Genomic DNA, 7660 nt, shown 5'->3' with positions numbered 1-7660 from the left:
GTACAAAATGTGACACGCAGTATTTTTCTGTCGTAACCTGAACGCACGTGAGAACTGTAGCCCATAAAACACATATGGATACATTGGGATGCATTTTTAGCGCAGGAGCGTACGGATCAGGTCAGCACAGAAAACGGACGTCGTGTGAACAGGCTATGTTCACACCAGATGCAGTGCGTCCGGCCCGATTTTGGCCAGAACACACTGCATCGCATTGTGGCCTGCTCACTTTTTTGTGGGGCCGGAGGGGGCGTGGCGAGCCATTGTGGTGAACAGCGCCATAGCCACGCCCTACGGGCGCAATGTGATCGGCCGCACAGGATCACAAGGCACATTGTGCCTGCTGTCCGGTCCGGTGCGACCAAAAGAGTGCTTGCAGCATTACATACACACATACTGAAGGGGTGCACAGCATATCTTGCTAGTGATCAACCATTTCTCCATTGATTTGTTATGTGAGAGCCTTCCAACGCCAGCCATTAGTGAGCCCACTTCCTCCTAGTTGAGGGTTCATGCCAAATGTGGAGCATTGTTCACAGCCATCTATTCAGACTACAGAACGCCATGAAGAGAACCGAAGGTGTTCTGAAGTCAGATGCTTGGGTGACAACGCTCCATAGATACAGTGCGGTGAGTGAGCGTTGCCACCTTAGGACAGGAAGTGTGTTACAGGTCACCAGGGGAAAATAACATTTAAACAAATAAAAAAAAAAAGGAAAACTAATGCAGCCACCACATCTACGGACTGAGCTGCTGCAATATATTTCCTTTTTGTTTGTGAGGTTTTGGTATACTTTAACAGCAGAATAGCATTCCAAAACTTTATCCAAGCATACACAGTCTAGCTGGAATGATTTGTTCGAGCTGTCATGATGTCCCTTAGTCACTGTCACTTTTGTCTATCTGTCACTACAGCTGACATTGTTCCCTTTCTCTGTCCTCGGTGCCTTCTCCGAGTCTGCGTCCTAATGTCTGCGTGCCCTTGATGAATGTCACTAAGCGATCCTGATTGTTATAGCGAAATGCTAGACAGTTTCAACGACGACGACAAAAGCCGCCCTCCTTCCCCCCTGTGCACTTCACATCAATGCTCACTGTGTCCACGGGCGCTAGCCCTGGCCCACAATCTGACCCGGCTGATGCCCGCCAGGGTGGGGGCAGCTGAGCAGATGTTGCCTGCCACTGGCATTCTCCGGGCCCGGCCACATCACATCACATCACGGCAGAGCAGCACAAAGCATATTCTGTCCGTCCTCCACACCAGCTGAAGGATTCACGTTGCCCCGGGCACCGAAACTACACAAAGAGACAGAGGACTGCACTTCCTACAAGACCGAGATGTGTGTCTTATCTACAGCTCACTGTATGTGGCACGCAGCTTATAGAGGAGGAGGATTGCATGTTGCCATTGTGTATTACTACTCTGTATTGGCGTATGACTATAGACTATCATGGTTTGGGGTAGGGATGCACCGATACCGGTATTTCAGTATATAGTATGAGTACCGATATTTTTTATTCTGGTACTCGCCGATACCGAATGCCGATACCGGAAGTCCCATTAAGGAAGCCAGGCGGCGTATAATGACTCGCCACCTGGCTTCCCGATTAGCAGGGAAACCGTTCCCATGCTTCTCGTCACTAGGTGACTATGAAGCTGGCTTTCTGGCCAATCAGGAAGCCGGGCGCTGTGTGTGCAGTCAGCTCTGGAGGATCGGAGCGGGTAGGGAGGAATCCCTGCAGGGAGCCGTGAGTGACAGTCACGGCTCTCTACAGGGATAGATCGAGAACTGAGTGAGCAACGGTATGTGTTCGCTCACTTCCCGATCTATTGAGCCGACGCGCGACAGTTTCATTGTCACAGGTCGGCTAGAACTCTGAGGTTGTGTGAAAATCACTCACCTCGAAGTTCTCCTTTAATGTGCATAGTCTGAGCACAGGTTTACTTAAAAAAAAGATTTGGGCTTTAGATACACCTGAATTCATCTCATGTCTGTGTATACTAGCCCTTTGCCTTACTCGGTCACAAAATAGATGTACTCATAACAGAGAGAAGATAGATGTGATGACAATACATGTTTTAGAGTAGTTGCGTGAGCTGCACATTAATTGTATGAAGTGCGTTTGTGAAATGTTTCCTATTAGTTTCATGGGGAAGCACAATTTGTACACAGATCTGAATTCTGCGCACAAGAAAAAAAAACACACACTGGGTGGACCTTACCTACACTCCCTATATACAAGACCCTTCTTGTGTAGGAGACCTTCTCTAATACTATGATTTGGGCATCTCTTCTTTGCCCTACCCAGCTTTGAGGCGGGTGCATCTTGAAAATCATGGAGCCACCCTCACCCCCGTGCATTTCTGCCTGACCTGCTACTGCCCCTTCCCTTTCTCTTACTCTCAGACGCCCCCTTCCTGGGATCCTAAAACGATCTCTCTAACTATAGATAGGGTTGCCCTTCCCTCCATCCATATCCATTATTAAATATGAATAGAAAGTGGAAGCAGCAAGGATCAAACGGACCCCATACTAAGCAGCACAACTGTTTTCCAGTTACACTATGGGGTCTGCTTATAAACAATTTGCAGAGTCATTCACCCTGGGAATATCCGTGAATGTGTGAATAGAGAAAAAAACAAACCTTCTTAGTGTATTTTCTTTTTAGGTTAAATGTAAGATAATACTGCATTATGGCCACTGGATGGAGCCGAAGAGCATAAGAAATAAACATGTATTTCCTATGCTCCTCAGCTCCATCCAGTGGCCATAATGTGGTATCACACTAATATTACATTATCCCCATGCATCTCAGCTTCATCTAGTGGCCACAATGTGGTATCACACTAATATTACATTCTTCCCATGCACCTCAGCCCCCTCTAGTGGCCATAATGTGGTATTACATTATTAATACATATTTTCCATGCACCTCAGCCCATTCTAGTGGCCACAATGTGGTATCACACTAATATTACATTATTCCCATGCACCTCAGCCCCATCTAGTGGCCATACTGTGGTAACACACTAATATTAAATTATTCCCATGCACCTCAGTCCCATCTAGTGGCCATACTGTGGTATTATACTATTATTACTTATTTTCTATACACCTCAGCCCCATCTAGTGGCCATAATGCACTATTACACTATTTTTATTTCCTATGCTCGTTAACTCCATCTAGTGGCCATGATGCCGTATTACATTACATTCACCCTGAAAACAAAATATACTGAGAACATGCACAGAACCAATATTCACAGAAATTGGCAGGGCAAATGGCTCTGTGAATTGTTTATAAACAGATCCCGCATTGTACATGTGTTTTTGTATACATCTTTACATGGGAACAACTTGGAGTTTTGTTAAAAGCCTGTGTTAAAATTTGCAAATTGTAAAAGTAATGCCTTGCCTTCTTATTAAATAAATAAATTAAAAAAAAGAAAGAATGAAGGGCATCTGAAATTCAGGTCTGCATCAAGGGGTAGAGATCACGTACTTTCCATGCAATAATATAAACTAAAACTATTTTACAAAACTGTCAGGCACATATAACATACATCAAATGCATCATGAACACACTTTACAGCAACTGCCTATACATGCTCTGGATTGCTTTTCTTTAATGTAGTACAGTATTAAATAGAAAATAATTTCCCATCTTTTGTTTTGTGAATTGGTCATATTAAATATTATAAATGTGCCTCCATTTTGTGACCTTTTACTATTCTAGCAATACTTCTGCTGTAATAAGTTCTGCTGTGCCATTGATTTTACTCACGTCCTCACTGTGTAACTATCTTTGTAAGGGTAGGTGACAACATATTCCCCGGCTGGATTTTGGGGGAGGAGGGGGGGGGGGACTGTTACAGGGGTGCCCAACCTTATGCATACAGATGAGGGCATTCATCCTGAGAAGACAGGGTAAGCGGGGCATGCAACCCCTTCCCCCATGCCAGCCAAAAGAACAGAAGTGTACCGCGTGCTGTCAGGGGAAAGGATCCTGCGAGGATAGGAAGAGCAGCACATATAGCAGCAATAAAACCAGCCGAGCCTGGAATTTTTATCTGGCAATAAAAGATAATGTCAGCTATAAAGAAACTTGGAGGCCCAGCACCCCCCCGGGCACACATTCCACCGTCTGCTGATTGCTGCAGACACAGCACGGGCAGGACGCAGAGAGCTCGCGCAGCACAATGCACAGAGCGCACGACATGATACGGAGGGAACGGAGGCGAGGGCAAACAGCAAAGGAGGCGAAAGCGGGACAGACCTCTGGGCGTTAAGTGTTCATTTGGAAAGAAGAAAGTACACGATGTGCCAAGATGTAAATGGATCCGTCACGGTGTAAAGAAAAAAAAGGGCACAGAGCTTAGAGCTTCAACAGAATACGATGCCCAAGAGAATCCAATGGGGACAAAGTGCAGAGTGCTTAGCTTGTCCCTAACAATGGATAGGAAAGGGTGTGTGCAAATTAAAAAAAAAAAATGACAACAATGGGCACAGATGGCAATGCACAAGGGATGATAATGATGCCATTAGTAAGGGTCCAAGATAAACAGAAGATGGGGCACAACGAGGGTACGGTAACTGATCTGGTAACTGAACTGCAGCACAGGGCGCAGTAACTGAAATGCAGCACAGGGCACCCAGAGGGCACTGCGTCTAACATGTAACAGAGGGGCTGATAAGTCACATGTATGCTATGAATGGCCACTGGAAGTTACTGTACTTTCCAGATTGCTCCGAATCTGAGCGCTCTGGTGAAAAGCACATAAGGGTGTTTGATTTTGGGCACCTGAGCCATGACCTCCATTCTGGAGCAGAAACAAAATTGAGAATATGTTGCATACAGACAACATCTGTATATCTGGGGCCGGCAGGGAATGCTTAGACTTGTCGTTTTAGCTTCACGAAAATCCTCTGGCTGCCACTATCTGGCTTCATGGTCACATAGCTCCTACATAGTTCAGTTGCACCCAGACTTGTTGTGGAGATATAGGAAATATGTATTTCTTTCCTATGCGCCTCAGCTCCCTCTAGTGGCCATAACAGGGCATTTCTTAAAAATTTGTTCACAGAGATTCGCAGGGTGAAGGGCTCTGCGAATTGCTTATAAATAGACTTCAACACAAGCATGTGGTGGTGTGCTACTTTGTAAAAAATTGCGCAGGTATGATTGATTTTGTGCTGTAGTGTGTGCTAATGCACTACATTGCACTGGATATATCTGAATGTGCCCCTAGGGTAGGATTAAGGTCTACATGTATCTAACACAGGAAACAAAAATATGTGTAAACGGTATATAAACACACACACACTATATTGCCAAAAGTATTGGGACGCCTGCCTTTCCACGCACATGAATTATCTTATGTCAGCTTGATTTTTATTATGTTTTGTTTTACATTTGCATCAGCTACCTGGATATATTGTTTAAAGTAGTCCTCACTCTTCCTGGTCTTCAGTGGCTATGTTTTCTCTCTCTGCCTCCATGGAGCATAGTTTGCAAAGGCAGCTGGTGCGCACAAGGTGGATTTATTCCATTTATGGCTATTAGGTAATATATTTAAATGAAAGTTGTCATGACTGGAATTCAGGTTTAAGGAAGTAAAGTGAGCAATAGGGATGAGCTCAGGTTCAGACCCAGTCCGAACCTGAGCTCCTCCGGACCCGGAAGCAGCTCCTCCTGAACACGGAAGGAAGCTACTTCCATGCTGTCCAATCAGGAGTGAGAGGGGAATTCCCCACCTACAGCTTGATGTCAGCAAAGGGGCGGGATGCAGTGACGCCGATTACCTTATATGGCTACATGCCTATATTTGGTAAATTGCATTTATCTAATATGGGCATATAAGGTAAATTACGTCAGCACAAGGGTCCCGCCCCTTTGCTTACAGGCAGCTGTGGGGCAGGGAATGCCCATCTCGCTGTGAATGGGAGGAAGTGCCCATGGTACTTCTGGGTTCGGAGGAGCTCATTTTCAGACCGGGTTCAGTCCAAAGCTGAGCTCATCCCTACTGAGAAGGGTCTGCTGCAGATGGAAGAGAAACTATTTAGACGTTGCCTTTAGAGAAAAACTTTCCCTCGCAGTGGGGCTCCCCCCGTACTGCAAGGGTTAAGTGCTGATTTTGTCTAGAGAAGTAAAATCAAGCAGATATACCAACCTGATCCTCAGTACCGCGGTGGTCAGCACCACCTCTCTCACCCTCCGCTCCAGTTGTGGAATGTCCCTCGGTGTCCTCACCTCTATTGCAGGTCAGTGGTCCTTAGACTTCTGGAACCAGGGGGAAAAGAGGCTGCAGGGACTGGTCTAGCATCCCGGCAGTACGGAGGATCAGGTGAGTATATTTGCTTTATTTGAGCCCCTAGACAAAACAAGAACTTAGCCCTTGCAGTGCAAGAGCTACCCCCGCAATGCAAGGGTAAGTTATTTACATTTCTGGAGTTCTCCTTTAAAGATAATAAAGAGTATTAATTTGTGCATAAAGGAAACATTGCTTCCTTCACAAAAAGACAAAACTATTCAGGGGGAAGCAGCAACCAATAGCTCTCTTTCTTCTATTCTTCCACTGCAGTACAGGGAATTTAAAGGGAGACTCTGGTTGCTATGGACAACAAGAACAGTTCTTTCTTCAGCCACTTCCATAAATCAGGCTCCCTGTTTTCTAAGACTCATGGTCCATGGACAGTGCCGGTCATTAGTCTTGCAGGCATTAGGCCTGTCATTGCCCTAATAGGGGAAGTGGGATGTCACTAGTCCTGTGGCTAGGTCAGGAGGTTAATTGCGGAGCGGCGGACCAAGCACTTCCTTTTTAGGTGCCATTTATCACAACAGATTCCTCTGGATTTATATTAATGATTCGGAGACCCCCGATCCCCCACCCCACCCCATCACACTTCTTCATTACCTACGGTTGGACTGTCCCAGAGATGGATCGGTAGCGGTCTGCGTGCTATTTATTCCCTGCTGGGTCCTGCCTGTCACACGAACAGTTATGAATGAGCTTCTGCTGTTCTGTATTGATCCGACTGCCAAGTCCTGGAGATGTCACTGAAATCAGGGCCACACTGGGGACGGCAACTCCGCAGTTAACCCTGTGTGTCACAGACAATAATCAGATGCTAGTGAGCTCCAACTTATAGATTATTAATTTTCTTACTGTGATATATTACATGGGACATATTATATTACACGTCACCATCATGCTGTGAGACATATTGATGTGGGACATTCTATATTACATGTTATCTTCATACTGTGACATATTAATGGCAGACACACTATATTAAACACTATATTAATACTGTGACACCTTGATGAGGGACATACTATAGGACATGTTATCTTCATACGGTGACATATTGATGCAGGATATACTATATGACATGTTATCTTCATGCTGTGACATATTGATGCAGGATATACTATATTACATGTTATCTTCATACGGTGACATATTAATGTGGGATATACTATATTACATGTTATCTTTATACTGTGACATATTGAAGTGGGATATACTATATTACATGTTATCTTCATATGGTGACATATTGATGTGGGATATACTATATTACATGTTATCTTTATACTGTGACATATTGATGTGGGATATACTATACTACATGTTATCTTCATACGGTGACATAAT

This window comes from Nanorana parkeri, unplaced genomic scaffold (assembly GCF_000935625.1).
Source record: "Nanorana parkeri isolate BGI_ZX_2015 unplaced genomic scaffold, ASM93562v1 scaffold280, whole genome shotgun sequence".
NCBI lineage: Eukaryota > Metazoa > Chordata > Amphibia > Anura > Dicroglossidae > Nanorana > Nanorana parkeri.
The sequence above is the reverse complement of the archived record's forward strand: the minus strand, read 5'-3'. Positions refer to the sequence as shown.